General features: G+C 40.7%; 1 long non-coding RNA gene across 1 annotated transcript; it reads right to left on the bottom strand.

Annotated features, from left to right (window-relative positions):
* Positions 1-5,875: 5,875 nt before the first annotated feature.
* On the bottom strand, positions 5,876-11,977 carry LOC115283850. The gene is made up of 3 exons (XR_003905078.1): positions 8,397-11,977; positions 7,147-7,366; positions 5,876-6,202 (listed from the first exon to the last, which is right to left on the bottom strand). It is a non-coding gene; the product is annotated as an uncharacterized LOC115283850 (long non-coding RNA).
* Positions 11,978-18,123: the final 6,146 nt, after the last annotated feature.

Below are 18,123 nucleotides of genomic sequence, written 5' to 3' on the forward strand. Positions count from 1 at the left end.
TCCCCCTCCATCTTCAGCCCTCAGTTTGTTTTCAGTACTCAAGAGTCTCTCATTCCCTCTCCCTAACTCTTCCCCCCCCTTCCACTTCCCATGGTCCCCGTTAGGTTTCTCCTGTTAGACCTATGAGTGAAAACATATGGTATCTGTCCTTCTCCACCTGACTTATTTCACTTAGCATGACTCCCCTGAGGTCCATCCACTTTGCTACAAATGGACATATTTCATTTGAGAAAGGCATTGTTAATGGTAAAACAAGCCACAGACTTAGAAAACCCATTTCCAAATAACATATCTGGCAAAGGACTTGTATTAGGAATATATGGGGATTTCAGTCACATGTGGAATTTAAGGAACAAAACTAGCAAGCAAAGGTGAAAAAATAATGGAGACAAAGCAAGACACAGACTCTTACTTATGGTGGACAATATGATGTTTACAAGGGGTTGGAGGGATGGGTGAAACAGGTGATGGGGATTACGAAGGGCAACTGCAATGAGCACTGAGTGTTGTATGGAAGAGTTAAATCACTACATTGCATACCTGAAACTAACAGAACACTGTATGTTAACTGGAATTAAAATAAAAACTTAAATAAAAACATATACATAAGGAAATCTAAACTGTAAGAAAAGGAACAACCGAATAAAAACCGGGGGGCAAAAGATTTGAACAAACACTTCACCAACGATATTAAGATAGCAAATAAGCATACGAAGAGATGCTCAAATTCATATGCCATTACGGAATTGCACATTAAAACTACAATAACACTATATTCCTAGTAGAATGGCTAAATATTTAAAAAATATATAGGGGCACCTGGGTGGCTCGCTTGAGTGTCTGACTCTTGATTTTGGCTTAGGTCATGATCCTGTGATTGTAGGATCGAGCCCTGCTGTGGGCTGGGCATGGAGTCTCCATGGGATTCTCTATCTCTTGCCCCTCTTCTACCCCTCTCCACAGCTCATGCTCGCTGAAAAAATAAATTAAAAATATGTATTATATTATATATAATTTATATAATACATTATAAAAAATAAAAATATATATAATAATGCCAAATTCTGGGGAAGATGTCGAGCAGCTGGAACTCATATATTTGTGGTGGGAATATAACGATACAGGAAGTTTGGAAAAGTTTGGTATTCATTTCCACTTGTAGGCATTTATCCTATAGAAATGAACATTTATGTTCACTGAAAATTAGTACCTAAAGTTTATAGCAAAATCATCCAAGCTGGAAACATCTCACATGTCCATCAATTAGTGAACAGATAAAATACTGTGGTACATTCATACAATGGAGTACAATAAAAAGGGATAAACTAATGACTCTCATAAAAGTTTAATTCATTTATTTATTTGAGAAAGGGTGCGTGTGTGTGTGCATGTGCGTACACACACACACACACACACACACACACACACACACACACGGGAGGGACAGAGAGATTGAGAGAGAGATTTCCAAGCAGCCTCAGCACTGTCAGCACAGAGTCCAATGTGGGGTTCAAACACACAAACTGTGAGATCATGACCTGAACCAAAACCAAGAGCTGGGAGCCACCCAGGTACCCCACATGGATGAATCTTAAATCCACAGTACCAAGTGAAGGAAACCAAACCAAAGTATCTACATGTTGCATAATTCCAATCACATGACTTCTGAAAATGGCAAACACCCACAGGGATTGAGAACAAGTCAATGGTTTTCAGGGATTGGGAATGGATGGGGAAAGAGGTTTACAACAAAAAGAACAATTGAGCTGGCTCCACGTTGACCATGTGGACCCTGCTTGGGATTCTTGCTCTCCTCTCTGAGCGTGTGTGCATGCTCACACTCAAAACAAATAAATAGGGGCACCTGGGTGGCTGAGTCGGTTAAGTGCCTGACTTCAGCCCAGGTCATGATCTCATAGTTTGTGGGTTCAAGCCCCGCACTGTGCTGTGCTGACAGCTCAGAGCCTGGAGCCTGCTTTGGATTCTATGTCTCCCTCCCTCTCCCCCTCCCTTGCTCATGTTCTGTCTCTCTCGCTCTTAAAAATGAAAACATTAAAAAATAAAATTTTTATTAAAAAATGGAGAGAAATTATTAGTAATAAAACTGTTTGGAATTGTACTGGAGTAGTATACCTGACTATAGTTGTCAAAACCCATTGAACGATATAAATCATGAGTGAATTTTACTGTATGTAAATTACAAATAAAAAGCTTCAATAGACAAGATGTGTACTTTTGCCTGTCAAATGAGCAGAGATTTATAAAGAGAGAAAGGTCATATTTTGATGAATGTGTGGAGAAATGGAGAAATATGCACATTTATACACCACTGATAGGAATGTAATTTGTACAACTATATTGAAGACAATACAACAATACCTTTCAGATGCCTTAATAATACTCTCATTCAGACTCAGTGATTCCAATTTTGGAAACTCATTGGAAAGAAATAATTAGATATGCACATAACAATGTACAATGATGTTTATTACATTTTATAGGCAAAATTGGTAATGCCAAAATGTCCAGCAGCATGTGATTATCTACATTAATTTTGTTAGATTCATATGAAATATCATGTAACACTTAATACTGTGTTTTCAAAGAATGCCAGTAATGTAGAAATATGTTTATTTTCATATGAAAAAAGTTAGAGAACAGATACAATGTGTCAATTTTGCTTTTAAGTCATACACGTGAAACTGACAGACTGCTGTATGTTGACTAACTGGAATTAAAAAAAAAAAACTTTAGAACAGGGGGCGGCAAGATGGTGGAGAAGTAAGGAGCCAGCCCTATTACCTTGCCCACCCACAATTATCAAACTAAGAAGAATTAAAAGCCACAGCTTTCTGATCTCCAAGACCATAGGTGCGTGCACAGACCCCTTATTGATAACAGCCTCATGGATGCCTGAGTGACTGCGAACTGGAACCAGGGACTCTGGGGATGGGAGCGCTGGCCCAAAGCAGAGACGGGAGAGAAAGTGCCCAGAAAGTGCAGTGTGTCCAGAGGCGGCTCAGCACTGTGCAGGGCGCTGCGTGGGACTGCCATGCAGGGCAGCGCAGAGCCAAGGGGAAGAGGACAGACTGAATCACCAATAGCATGATCCCTAGAGAAGGGAGACCTCGACTGGGACTGAGAGCCGCTGAGAGCAGGGAGAGAAATCCGTCTCCCTCAGCAGGCTTGTTCTCCCTTGGGCTCAGCACCTCGTCGACTTCAGGCAGAGCCAGGGAGAAACACTGGCTCCACAATCCCCCTACTCAATCCCGGCCAGAAAGCCACCAGCCTGTTGGAGATCATTTTAACTGTGGTGGCAGCAGCAAAGTGTGTGGGCTAGGACTTAGAACCCTGGTGCAACTTAGAAAACCGAAACAATTTGACGCGCCTATGACACGGGGAGGTTGGACTCAAGGATGTGGCTGGCAATGCATGGTCTGAGGGGGCCTTGTGGTGCCGCCATTCTTCTACCTGCATCCTCTAAGGCGAGGCCTCAGAGAGCAGCCCCTGAGACCGACCTACCTACATTGAACCATGCACCTACGCGCTGGAGAGCTGCTATGTTTTTGCTTATTGTTTCTATTATTTTTAACTGTTTTTTCTTATTATTTTTTTTATTTTTTCCCCCTTGTTTTCTATTCTATTTTCCTATTTCCTTCTTTTCTCCCTTCACCCCTGGAATCTGGGAAAGACCAACATTTATGCACTTCTGTGCATACATCACCTCTTACCATCCAGATATTTTTTTCCTTTATCTCATTCTTATCTCCTCCCTCTGCAGGTTTTATGCTCTCAGACTATCCTTTATCTCTGGCTGTTGCTGTCACCCCGCCTTCGTTTTTTCCTTTCCTTTCCTCTCTTATCATTCCTGTTCCTTTTTTGCTTTCCCCTTTTGGTTTGCTTGTTTCCTTGTTCTGTCAGTGCATTTGCTTGCTTGTGTTCCCTGTGTGTCTGTCTATCTGTTTCCCTATTAAGGACTACTTAAGAAACAAGCCAAAGCACACATAGTGGAAAGTTCCAAATATTGCTGAGTAGGGAAATAAATTAATCAGAGGCATAACAAGAAAAACCGAGAGACACCATTAAAAGAACATCTCCTGAAATGACAGACCCTAGACAAAGAGCCTCCTTTAATAGAGAAATACTAATAGGCCCACAGTGCAGAACGAAGTTTTAAAGCTAACAAGAGACAGAAAGCTAGCCAAAATGACGAAATGAAAGAACTCCCCTCTAAAGAAACTCCAGGAAGATCACTTCTTGGCCTTTTGGCTAAGATCAAGTGAAGAAACTCCAGGAAGAAATCACAGTGACAGACCTGCTCAAAACAGACACAAGCAACATAACTGATCAAGAATTTAGAACCATTGTCATAAAATTAATCACTGGGCTTGAAGAAAGCATAGAAGCCATCAGAGAAGATATTGATACAAAGATTAGGAACCTTCAAAATAGCTGTGACGAGTTGAAAAAAGGCTATAAATGAGGTGAATAATAAAATGGAAGCTGCCACTGCAAGGATTGAAGGAGCAGAGAGGAGAATACGTGAATCAGAAGACACAGTTATAGAGTACATGTTTGTGGTGGTGTCTCAGGCTGTGTTGGGAGAACTGGACAGCAACATGTAGAAAAATGAAACTAGACCACTTTCATACACCACACACATTTAAAAATATACTCAAAATGGACAAAGGACCTGAATGTGAGACAGGAAACCATCAAACTCTAGTGGAGAAAGCAGGAAACAGCCTCCTTGACCTCAATTGCAGCAATTTCCTACTCGACACATCCCCAAAGGCAAGGGAATCAAGAGCAAAAATTAAGTATTGGGACCTCAGCAAGATAAAAAGTTTCTGCACTGCAAACGAAACAATAAAAAAAACCTAATAGGCAACCGACAGAATGGGAAAAGATACTGGCAAATGGAATATCAGATAGGGGGCTGGTATCCAAAATCTACAAGGAACTCACCAAACTCTACAACCGAAAAACGAATAATCCAGTGAAGAAATGGGCAGAAGACATGAACAGACACTTCTCCAAAGAGGACATCCAGATGGCCAACAGGCACATGAACGATATTCAGCGTCACTCAGCATCAGGGAAATATAAAGCAAAACCACAGTGAGATACTACCTCACACTGGTCAGAGTGGCTAAAATGAACAAATCAAAGACTATAGATGCTGGTGAGGATGTAGAGAAACGGCACCCTCCTACACTTTTGGTGGGAAATGTAAACTGTTGCAGCCGCTCTGGAAAACAGTGTGGAGGTTCCTCAAAAAACTATCCATAGAACTCCCCTATGACCCAGCAATAGCACTGCTAGGGATTTACCCAAGGGATACAGAAGCACTGATGCATAGGGTACATGTACCCCAATGTTCATAGCAGCACTGTCAACAATAACCAAATCATGGAAAGAGCCTAAATGTTTATCAACTGATGAATGGATCAAGAAGATATTATTTATCTATATGATGGAGTACTACATGGCAATGAGAAAGAATGAAATCTGGCCATTCGTAGCAACATGGATCGACCTGGAGGGAGTCATGCTCAGAGAAATAAGTCAGGCAGAGAAGGACAGATACTATATGTTTTCACTCATATGTCTAGCAGGAGAAACCTAACAGGGGACTATGGGAAGGGGAAAGGTGGGGGAAAAGCGTTGAGGAGGAGTGAGGCAAATCATGAGAGAGATTTGAATGCTGAGAATAAACTGAGGGCTGAAGAGGGAGGGGGGAAGGGGGTGATGTTCATGGAGAGGGGCACATGTGGCATAAACCACTGGGTGTTATATGGAAACCAACTTGGTAATAAACTATTTTAAAAAATATAAAAATTAAAAAACTATAAATAAATACAAACTTTAAAAATTCTGTTCCACACAGTCTTTTTTTTAAACAAGAGCAAAGGGAACCACACTCAAATGTTGAGTTGTTTTCTGGGATGTAAGAGTATCAGTGTTCTTTACTTTTTAATTTACAATTCATTTCATTTTTCAACAATGATCGTGTTACTTGTATCATCAAGAAAAAAAGTATTTTTTAAATTTTAAATGAACAAACAAGCCCAACCCAATCAAGCTATGTCTGTGATCTCTTCTGTTGCTATCTTCACTTAGAAGACCACACTGTCATCCTCTGGAGGCTTGTTGTCATCTTTGCTCCTTCATGTTCTGGACTTGTATTGCAGCTGAAAACCTGTGAAAGCAAGACAGTGGCAGGATCTCTCCAAGAGCATGATACCTCTATATTAACACTGGCCTGTTCAGCTACAGGCTGATACTAGTATCAACCTCCGTGACCTAGGTAGGGAACAGAGGTCTTTAAAAGCTGTGATGCCCATATTACATAACAGGAAGCTCACCCTTTTCTAAATCTGTTCTCTGAAAGAATCTTTTAGAACTTTTCTCCAAAGCAGCTCCCTCTGGGGAATGACAAATCAATAGGTCTAAGGGCTGACCTTTCATTATATACTGTTTCCTTATGCCTTACCAGGGGTTTGGAGTTGCCTAGGATCATTGTGCCCTCTGCCTCTACTCCACCCATCTTATAGGAAAAACTAGGCTCTCCAGTGCTACCGGTGCTATTCCTCTGTCCTCCACCCCTTTATTTTTTTTTTCAGGGATGTTAGTTTTATTTTTTTTTTACTTTATTTATTTTATTTTGTTTTCGTGTATTGTCAGGTTGGTTTCCATATAACGCCAGTGCTCATCCCAACAAGTGACCTCCTCCATGCTCATCAGCCCTTTTCCCCCTCCCCCACCCCCATCAACCCTTAGTTTGTTCTCAGTATTTACGAGTGTCTTATTGTCCCCGACCCCTTTAAAACTCTGTCACTGAACCAGAGAGTTCTAAGTCGCAAACCTTATTCCAGGTTGCTTCTCATTATGGGTCAATGGAAACCTCCACAAAGACAGCTCTACATGAGGAGAGTGCTTGGCAGTGACTCCACACAAATAGCGAAACAAACAGTGCAGTGCAACAACTCTTCTCCAATCCACCTTAAAAAGTTATTGGTTTATGAAGCAAGTCTCAGCACTTCCTCCACTGAAGTGAAGGGTTGTTATGACCTCCCTCACTTTTCTCCCCTCTTTTCCTCCATTACTAAGGACAGTAAGGATTTCATTCCTATCTTCACTCACAGACATCAGAATCTCAGGTTTGCTTCCTTCATTCATGTAGGCTTCTAGGTCCAATATCCATTAAAATGTCAAATTTTTGTTACTCCATGATGGGATTTCATAGCCTTCTTCTTTCTCCTTATATCCATAGAAAAACATGGGTATCACTCCAAACACTCACTGAGGCTTCATTCACTCATTCACAACAAGGCTCTCCCAGATGAAGGCTGTTACGGATGGCCTAGGAAGGGAAAAGAAAAAACACCTGCAGAAACCCATCAGGGTGGGGCAGGAAATAAAAGGTGATTAGTGACAGCAAGGGAATGTACTAGTAAAGCTCTGAAGAAGTGGGACCCAGGATAAGGTACCTCATGGTATGACCAAAGGTGTCCTGAGGAATCACAGGGAATATATTTGATAGGCCCAAGACTTACCACTTATCCTTATGCCCTATCCCGCCCATCCCCAAGAGAGATAAAAAGGTAACCAGGACTCCTGATATCGTTTATGATTAACCCATAAGATACATGTCCTTATGTAACATAGGGTCTAAGACAAGTCCTAATCTCATGACCAACTCAGAAGGGGAGATGGGGTGAGGCATACACTCCTACTAGTTTTTCCACAATCAGCTGAGATATCAGGAGTGAGTCCTAGGGCTGGCATTCATACGGTTGCTGGCCTTGGCTACAGCTTCTCCAGTGGCTGCCATGATTTTCAGGTGGGGGTGAGTATCAGGCTGATTAACATTAGTATTCCTCAACTGCAGGAGGCAGGTGTGACAAGTTCAACCCCATCTCTAGCATTCATGACTCTCTGGGTCTTAAGAGATGGGAAGAAGTGCTAATGAAAGAGAGTGACTCCTAAAAGCATATACATAGGCCAAAAACGTGTCAATGGAAGGGGAAAGTATGGCTTTTGTTTGTTTTCATCAGTGGTATCTTATTCAAGGGGCTGAAGGAAAAAGAAATAAAATGAGTACAGGGATAGGGGTTACTTTCAAATTAATTGACTGCCTTCCTTCCATGAAGCTGGCGTCCTTTGCTGCTGAAACCCAAACTCATCTCTGGTGGCCTGTACTACAGCAGTGGAGATCCAGAAGTTTGTTACTATTGGAAACTTAACACAGGAAGCATTAGACCTTATTTTAGGGATGCTTTTTGCTGTGAACACATTTTATGGGAAATGATAGTTCATACTTGCACATATGGTACAATTTCTGAATGCAGGAAGTAGCTGAAAGGGCTAAGCATGCAATTAAAAACAGCAACCTGTGGTCTGCAGAGTCTCAAGAGAGTAATTCCTCTGTTGAGTCATGAAAACAAGCTGTAGTCATTCTCTGCTTCTTTTTCTTCTCCCTCACACGAAGTCTTCTATCAGATCCTCCTGAGGAATAAATATAAGGCGGCCCCCAAAGGAGGGGATGCATCATCTGAGGGCCTGGGCACTCTATCTCAGGGGCTCCTACCCCTTCACTGAAATATTGACGTAGTCGAAGACTATAACAGAGGGAAAATGATGACATGCAATGTCACAGGATTCACAAAGACTCCCTTCTCCTAAACTTTACATTCCAAGTCCTAAGGGACATCTCTCTGCATCAATTTCCAGCCCTCTTTCCCAACAGCACAGGGAATATGTACAATATGGCCACTAAACTAGATGTATCCTGACCGTAGAGTAGTTGTCACAAAGTGTTGTTACTCACCCACTGATGAGAACTTTCTTTTGTCTATCCTTTATCTTAAAAGCTCAATTAGGTAACAGGACCCTCTTGTTCTAGTTTATCAATCTGTGTTTTTAACGTGCTGTGCCTGTTGTTTTTTAAAGGACAGTTCTAGCATGCTCCTCAAGTTAGAGGCTCAGAAGCCAAAGTACATTACGGAACAGCCAACACAAGCTTGTACCATGTGGTTAAAGCTAGGTCAAGGTCAAGGAAAAATCTGGGTCCGAAAGAAATCTTTTGATGCCACTTCAAGCTGACCAGTCTGTTGAGACGGCCACAGCATTCCATCAATTCGAAGGGCCAGCAGCTCCCCTAGCCGTTCTTGCTTGGGAATGCTGCTCATTGTCTCACACCTGATATGCGACAGACCCAGAAGGGGTAAATGGTTAGCAAACAGCAAGGTGCTGGGTATAGAGCAAGCACCCGATAGAGGAGGGGATCATTTTAGCTGGGCATTCTGCAAGCCAACACCTCAGTGCAATGTAAAGATCATGGTTTTGGTAACTTCTAACAATCCCCACCGCTCTTCCGTGGCTCACACGACTATCCCACTATATCCTTTCCTCTCTTGCACCTGCATGGTTGCCATGTGCCAACCTCTAAATCATTCCTCAGGCATCGGAGCCTGTTGTATCTGGCTCCCAGCATTGGCTTTAGCTATAGTCCTAGGTCACTTCAGTATTTATGTAACTGACCATCTGACATCCTTGGCTCACAAGTTATCTTGACCACTCTGGTTTTGCCATCTTAACGTCTCAAAATCCACTTTCTTATCACAGGTTCTATTATTCCAATTTTCCAACTACCCAATACCCATCTTGATCACACCAGGGCCTTTCTTCATTCATAGACTTTGAGGTCACTTCTGATCTAACTTCCTTCCACATATAGTCTGGAGTTTCAAATTCATTTCTGTATAGGCCCTCTCTTGCTAGCTGTCCATCCCTCAACCAATAAAGACCAGTCTCAGGCAATCAAGTTACTTGTGACAGGTGGCCTAAGACCTCTTTAAAGTTTCCCGAGTTTCTAGTTTCTGACTTTAATATATACGATATAATTTAATATAATGGTATCTCATTTTAATAGACCAAAAGGCCCCATTCTAGTCTTTTGGCCCAAATATCCCTTGGACTCTGGTTTGTCCCCATAATCCTGTCCCTGGTCAGCTTCCTCTCCATCATCCACCTCAAGAATTACAAATCTTCAACACCCTTGTCACATGTTCCTTCTAACTCCAATCCCTATGCTCCAGCAAGTAGGTAATTCCTTTCATCTGAGCCTCTCCCTCTCCCCATACATATTTGAGAGCCATAGGTTTCACCCTCCCCTCCCTCCATTATTTTTCAGAAACTTATTCCATCTGTTAGCATCTTTTTCTCCCCCAACAACGACTCTCTTCTATGTTCTTCTTGCCCTGAAGTCTACAAGCACACTCCGATTTCTCCCACATTAAAGGGAAACTTATATGACTCACTGTGGCGCCCTGACGGAATTATTTAACCTGTACTCTAGTTGTCATATCTTCTACCAGAAAAAAGGCTTCTCATGGAACAAGAGTCATTAATCAGACGAAAGAAGGAAAAGGAAATAGGAGCCTGTTGAGTGGCAAATGGAAAGTTGAGGCCTACCTGTCACTGTAGGTAAGGGGATAGCTGAGGTAAAGTTGAAAGGGGAAACTGTGAATACCAGCCACAGGAGCAAACCCCAGACTGTGAGGATGAAGTTTCTGATCAATGATCACTTTGGTCCTACCCAAGGAGCAACCAGCAGCAACTGTAGTAGCAGCAGCAGCAGAAGCAGCAGCCATGCAACATCTGCAAGTAGCCAAGACTAAAATGCAGGCAGAGAAACAGTATTTCACGGAAAACATAATATTAAATATAACATATATGTGGCACTTAGGCTGCTATTCCCCCTTCTCCCGCCCTCAGCAAACATCGCTAATTAATTATAACTCTCTTTCACACTAAACCGAGACCCAGTTTCAGCATCCTTTTTGTGAAACATAATCGAGGCAGGTACTATTGACTGATTGGTGATGGTACTTGAGATGAAGTATGTCTGCTATCCTTGCACTACACAGAGAAGTCCTCAGCAAAAGAGAAGATAGGAGTAAGCTCCAGGAGAAAGTATACTGAAGACAGCTTGGACGTTGTAGGCAACTGGCGGGGAAAAGCTGAGCCCATGGAGACCACAGAGCAGGCGCCCAATTAATGTCTGTTGATGATTCATTTTTTCATTCAACAAACATTTAATGAGGCCTACAATGTGCACGGGATTAGGCACCGAATACAAAGATGAACAAGGCACTGTCCTTGCCTGTAAGGAATTTAGAGTCTGGTAGACGAGAGCCATAGACACGGACAATGATAATACAACCTGATAAGTGCGAGGACACTTAGCAGGTTGTATTATATCCATCCGAGTAGGATTTCTTCAGAAGAGCACAACTCCAGGTTGAGGTTGGATCCAGGCAGTCCTCCCAGCCACCAGGGCCTGCTGTTGTTTCTGTCACATGGTGAGTATCCCAAGAACTAACAATGACAGCTATGACTTAGTGCTTATGACATACATTTCACAAATATCCTCAGAGAAACCCTGCAAATTAATTATTATATTATATTCGATGAAGAAACTGAGGTTCAGTGAGGTTAAGTAACATGCCTTAGATCACACAGCTAGTAAGCAGTTGAGTCAGGTTTCAAGTCCAGTTTTGACCAACTCCAAAGCATTTTTCTACATTTTTAGGATAACCTTTATTCAGGTGTAACACAACTTTTCAACAGGTTTCTATTTGGAAATAAGAGCAAAAGCAATAGATTAGTGATCAGGGCATGGACAAAATTCATCTGGTTTCCCAACCTATTTGGCAGACAAGAAAAAGAAGGCAGAGAGTTGACTTCATACTAGCATACCATTGAAAACCTTCAGGTCAGTTAGTTTCCCTTTCTTTCTCACACCCCAAGAGCCTCATTGACAATGTAAAACATAAGCACCTCTGGTTAACTATCTTCTTTTAATCCCACACATGGTCAACATCATTATCAGCGGCAATGACAGTTGATAATAGCATTTAGCACATTCTAGACTTGTTCTAAGCAATGTACATAAATAATCCTGTTAAATCCTTAAACCCACCCCCACCCCCACCCAAATCATCACCAAAAAGATCATTACCCCTATTTTACATAAGAGAAAGGCAAGTCCCAGAGAGGTGAAAAACCATGCTCAACACCACATTGGTAAGCGTTTAAGAGCAGATTTGAGGCTAGACTAGTCCCAAGGCCCAGACTCTTATTGTACTGCTTTGCTATTTTACTCACAGCTTCTCTCAATCCTTCTTCCCCTTAATGCCCTCTAGGATGGCTACCTACATAAGGTCCAATGAAAATACATAAGGTCTAAAATATAATCTCCTATTAATCATTCTAGTCACAGAAATCCATTCCCTGAATCCCTAAGTTCACTACTCTGAGCCTTAAGTAGAGAACTATCCAAAGAACATTTTTATATTGCTTTGAGAAGAAAAGAGGAAATTAACATAGAATGCTTAGATTTTTGATTACTGAATGTATTTTTCTTGGAGATGTAACCACAAATGTTGTAAAATCCCTAAGCTGAGTTCATGGAGATCACAGAGCGGGAGCCCAATTAATGTCTGTTGATGATTCATTTTTTTCACTCAACAAACAATAAAACAATTGAGATAATCACAAGGAGGGCCATTTCGTCCCTGAATGGGTTTTAGAGGGTAAAGCTTCCTCTCTGACTCTGGGAGACAATGTGATGGTGAGGGAAACATGCTACTGATGAGAAGGGTGAGGAACTAAGTAATACTATTAGAAGGTCTGCAGCTATTCAGATGTCTTTCTGAGAATCAGCATTTCATATACAGCTGCCATCCCAGAATGAAACTTATAATATCTGTACAGTCAAGCTCTGGTCCAAAATAAACCAAGAGCAATGCTCATCTAAAAAACATAAGAGGATGGGGTGCCTAGGTGGCTCAGTCAGTTAAATGTCTGACTATTGATTTCGGCTCAGGTCATGATCTCATGGTTTGTGAGATGGACCCCGTGTTGAGCTCTGCACTGACAGTGTGGAGCCTGCTCGGAATTCTCTCCCTCTCTTTTTGACTCTCCCCACTCCAGCTTTCTTTCTCTCTCTCTCTCTCAAAATACATAAATAAACATTAAAAAATAATAAAAATAAACGTGAAAGAAATCTCAACAAGGCCAGGGATGGAAATAGGTGGATGCACATTTGCCAAAGTCTGAGAACCTTATTTTTCTCTCTTTGCCACCTTAATTTTCCCATGTTCTAGAATGGTCCATGTTTTTATAGCCTCTTATTTAAGAGGTTATTCCCTCTTCTCCACTCCCAGTCTTTCTGGCTTTCGATCATTTATCATCTTCCCTACTATGGTATATTTCTAACTAATCTCTCTGTCCAGATTTGAAAGCCTTCCAGAACATACTCTATAGTACTGCCAAAGTGATCTTCAAAAGCATCCCCTACCTAAATGCTCCAAGTGAAATTCAAAGTTCATGGGAGTACTTATTAGGATCTAGTCTCAGCCTACATTTCTAACCTAATTTCAGTAACTACTTGTAGTTCCCCCATTTCATCATTCTACTTCCAGTGTCCATGCCTTTGCTTAAAAGGTCCTTCTCTGTTTTCTGCCTGGCCAACATTTACTTCCTATAAGAATCCACTTAAGCATCAGTTCCTCCAACCTCAGGCACCTCCACACTCAATCAAATGATTTCTCTTCTGAACCCCATAGTATCTTGTACATACCTCCACTGGAGAGCATACCATACTGTTGTAATTATCTGTGTACATGTCGAACTCTCTCACTAGACTGAGAACTTCTGAGGGCAGGGACTGTGTCTAATTCGTCTCCATATCTCCATCACTCAGCACAGTGCCTGGCAGCTCAAAAGGCAGCAGAGAGAAGAAACTGAAGATGAGAGAGAGAAGAAGAGAAGAAGAAACTGAAGAAGGAGAGAGAATAAAGCAATATTCTTGAGTTGGGGTACAATATAAATACACTGATTAAGCTGAAGCTGCGGGAAAATATATTTCAGCTCAATAATGTAGAGGCCTTTAAAGAAGAGACAAACTGACTTCGGAAGGACTTCCCCATCCCTGTCACGGATTATAGTTACCCAGAGGCTAAAAGGCCATTTGTTTGGTATACTTTATTTATGTACTTATTTTTTAAGAAGAGTTTATATTTAATCTATTTTACTTGAGAGAGAGAGAGAGAGAGAGAGAGAGAGAGAGAGAGAGAGAGAGGGAGAGAGAGAGAGAATGTGAGCAGGGCAGAGGGAGTGGGAGAATCTTTTTAAAAAATATTTATTTGAGAGAGAGAGAGAGGGAGTACACAAGCAGGAGAGGGGCAGGCAGGGCAGGGGCAAAGGATCCAAAGTGGGATCTATGTTGATAGCACAGAGACCAACATGGGGCTGGAACCCACAAACCATAAGATCATGACCTGAGCCGAAGTCAGACGCTTAACCAACTGAGCCACCCAGGTGCCCCCTGTTGGGTATATTATAAAAGAACTTGAATTAGGATCAAATTGAAATAAGCTGGTTTCGACAGGAGACTTTTAAGGTCCTTTCATTCCTGAGGTGCTAAATCTGCAATCGATGCTGTATTCAAGAGAGCCATCACTCTGAGCTTATGTCACAGATCCATGAGTGAGTGACTAGTTGTATCCCAAAATCATGGGCAAGGGCTGAGGCTTCATTCTCATCAATACTAGATTGACTCAAAAGAACAACATAACCCATTCTAGCATGTTCTGCTTCCGAGGTGTCCCTTGAACCTGGAGCAGGAAATACTTTAAATGCTTTCAGGGTTACCAAGAAGGACCTTATGACCCAAAATATCTTCCATAGCCTGCTCCCTAAAGCCTTAAATTTTCTCCTTAAACCTTTATTGCCTTTGAACAATGTTTGTAAAATGCCACTTATGTGGTAAGTTGGTATTAATCAAGCGTACACTAAAGGCTGGATAAAAGCAACATAACCCTTCTGTTATGTAGCCCCAGGAAATCATCTAGCCTGACCTTCCCCTTCCCCCAACACAAATCAAAGAATACCTACAAAATACCCTGATTTTTACTTCTGGTACTCCGTTTCCTCAACAGCAAAATATGGCAGTTGTATTGAATGGTCTCCTGGATCTCTCTTGCTCCAGAGAAACTCAAGGAGTTTCTAAACCTGGGATGCCTGGGTGACTCAGTCAGCTAGGCCTCCAACCCTTGATTTCAGCTGACAGTGTAGAGCCTGCTTGGGATTCTCTCTCTCTCTCTCTCTCTCTCTCTCTCTCTCTGCCCCTCCCCCAACTTGCTCTCTTTCAAAATAAAATAAACTTCTTAAAAAAGAGTTTCTAAACCTATGTTTTTCCACTTATAAAACAGATATGTGACCTTTAAGTGCATGTAATCCAATGTCTCATTACATGCAGGGAAATTCTCAAATTCTATTCCAAGCGGTCATAAAAACCACCAGGTATCACTTGCAAGAATTTTTTCATCTTTGGGAGATTCTTAAATTTGTTTAGTCATTGAAGGCATTAATTAGAACTGCCTTCAAAAGCTGCAAAAATCAACCATTCCTGACTCCAAAAACGATCTGAAAACAGATCATCAAACCCCTTATTCTGGAGAAATTGTCTCCCACCATCTCAACAGCTAATTCCTATGATGCTTCTTATAGGCTCTAAGTTCAAATCCCTCTCAGAATCCTGATGTTCTCTAGCTTCCCTCTCAGAGAGCTGCTCTTTTTTTTCTGTTTTTTTCTTTATTTTTGAGAGACACAGAGTGAGCAGGGGAGGGTCAGAGAGAGGGAGGTACAGAATTCGAAGCAACTCCAGGCTCTGAGCTAGCTGTTAGCACAGAGCCCGACATGGGGCTTGAACCCACAAACCGTGAGATCATGACCTGAGCTAAACTCGGATGCTCAACCGACTGAGCCACACAGGTGCCCCAGAGAGTTGCTCTTAAAAATGTTAACAGAACCATCAAGTGGGAACAGGACTCTTACTGTTCTGATTCTACACTTTTGTAGTGAGAACACAACTAGTTAGTCTTATATTGGAGGGCATGGAGGTCTTTAATGGGTACATATCTTGTAAACAATGAACACTGAGTTCCCAGAAGCTTACAGGATGGAGGAAGCACTTCTAAATGGGAAAGGAGAGGGTCAAAGGAATGCTGACAGCACTAAAAACAAAGGGCTTACTATACAGTTTTCCTAATATTAGAAACTACTTCTGTACAAAACAAGGATATGGAACATTATAAATAATGCAGACTTCTAGGGCCATGTGGAAGAAATGGTACCATTATGGAGAAAAAAATATGTTTTGTATGACCTTTTATACTCAAGAATCTAGTTTATGTAGTTGACATCTTCTCTACTTTTCCCAGCAGAATCTCAGTTCCTAGGACATCTGCCTATTTCTTTCAGAAACCAGGAAAAAATATTGAAGATAGTAAGTGGAACAGACTTACATACTTAATATCTGAATAAAGGGAGAAACATACCACATTCATATAGGAGAAGTTTATAAAGATGATCATTCTCCAAAAATTAATCTACACGTTCAATGCCATTCCAAGTGCAATTCCAATGGTATTCATGGTGAGAACTCAACAAATTGTTTCTATGGGTCTCCTGAAAGAATAGGCACATGAAAATAAAGATATTTTTTAAAAAGTAACAATGAGGCACTTGCTCTATGGAAGTTATTAAGAACTCGGTATGTACAAAAGGACAGCAACCACGCTAATCACAATGTAATAAAACTATATTGTATATGTAATTATATATGTAATAAAAACATGTAAGCTTATATAGTATATACCTATATATAATATATACATAATTATATAACACATATCATATATGTATAAGGCAGTTCAAACCAGAAATTCAACAGGAAGCATCGCAGGAAATAACAGAATCAAAAAAGAAATGTAATTGTGATCAAACATATTTAACAAACAACAAAACAAGAATACTACTTATGAGATTCAACCAGTACTACACAGAGCCTTAAGTTCTCTTATAAGATAATGAAAAATAATTAGTAAAGATAACAAACAAATGGGAATCAAAGAAGAGGGCAGAAAGAATATGTGAATAAATATAATGGCCAAAACTTGCCAAATCTAATGAAAATATTAATCTATACATCACGAAAGAAGATCAATATATGCCAAAAGGATAAACTCAAAGACATTCAAATCAAACCTAGACTCATAATAATCAAATCTTCAAAGTGACTTCTGAATCTTGAATGCAGCAAGAGAAAAACAACTCATCATATGTAATAGATCCTAAGTAAGTCAAAGCTGATTTTTCATAAACCACAGAGACTAGAAAATAGTGGGATGATATATTCAAACTTCTGAAGGTGAAAGAATGTTAACTGAGAATTGGGTATCCAGCAAAACTATTCTTGAGAAATGAAGGAGAAATTATGACATTCCCAGATAAACAAAAATTAAAAGAATTCAGTGCTAACAGAATGCCCTACAAGTCGGGAAGGGGGAGACAGTGGGAAAGAGAGAATCCCAAGCCACCTCTGCGCTGTCAGTACATATCCCCATGGGGCACAATCTTACCAACTGTGAGATCATGACCTGAACTGGAATCAACAGTCAGACAATTAACTGACTGAATCACCCATATGCTCCAAAAAGCTTAACTGACTGAGCCACCCACATGTCCCTAGAATAGTTTTTTTAAGCAGAAATACAGGGCTTTTTATACTGCAAATTACAATGTTGAAGGAAATTAAAGACTAAATGAATGGAAAGACATCCCATATCAACGGACTGAGAGAACTAACAGTTAATGTGGCAATACTCCACAAAGCAACCTACAGGTTAAATGTGATATTCATCAAAATTCCAGATCTTAATTTATAGCAATTGACAAAATGATCCTAAAATTCATATGGAAACTCAGGGTCCAACAGTCATGAATCAAATCAAAGGATTTATACTTCCAGATTTCAAAATTTACTATAAAACTAAAATAGTAAAGACAGTGTTGCCTGGAAATTAGGATACACAGACAAATGAAAAAGAATTTATAGACCCCAAATACACTTTTGAATTTAGAATCAATGGATTTTCAATACAGGTGTCAAGATAATTCAATAGGATAGTATTTTCCACAAATGTTGGTGGTAGGAAAACTGTATATCAACATGCAAAAGGATAAGGTTGAACGTACACCTCACATCAT

This window comes from Suricata suricatta, chromosome X (genome assembly GCF_006229205.1).
Source record: "Suricata suricatta isolate VVHF042 chromosome X, meerkat_22Aug2017_6uvM2_HiC, whole genome shotgun sequence".
Lineage (NCBI taxonomy): Eukaryota > Metazoa > Chordata > Mammalia > Carnivora > Herpestidae > Suricata > Suricata suricatta.